Raw genomic sequence first — 513 nt, forward strand, 5'->3', positions numbered from 1 at the left:
GGGCTGCACGTGCGCATGCGCCGAAGGGAGGACTCAGGTGCCCCAGCCCGGGGTGGGAGCCCGAGCGGGGGTTGGAGGCCTGGCTGGGACACGGTGGCCTTTGCCATCTACATGGCGAGAGATGGAGAGAAAGAGAGAGAGAGAGAGGGAGAGGGAGAGGGAGAGAGAGAGGGAGAATATCGCTGACTCTGCCAGAATCACAGCTTGGTGATTTAGCGGGCGCCTGACCGGGGCTCTGGGAGGCAGAGTGGGGAGGCGGAGACGCAGACGAGCCAGGGAGAGGGAGACGGCACAGGGGACATCTGAGGGAGACAGGCAGGGAGTCCCCACCTGCGCAGCGGCCGGACAGGCCGGCCCTCCGTCCTGTGTGGCGCTGCCCGGAGCAGCCCCGTTCCTCCCTGAGCCCTCAGCCCCTTTCCGGGCCCGAGGGGCCGGGGTCCTGCTCCAGCCCCACCCCAGAGCCCGCCCTGGGCCTGCGCACCGCTGCCTCAGCCTCCCTAGCCCAGCTGCCAC

The sequence above is a fragment of the Fukomys damarensis genome, unplaced genomic scaffold, assembly GCF_012274545.1.
Source record: "Fukomys damarensis isolate Sample0158 unplaced genomic scaffold, DMR_v1.0_HiC HiC_scaffold_37, whole genome shotgun sequence".
NCBI lineage: Eukaryota > Metazoa > Chordata > Mammalia > Rodentia > Bathyergidae > Fukomys > Fukomys damarensis.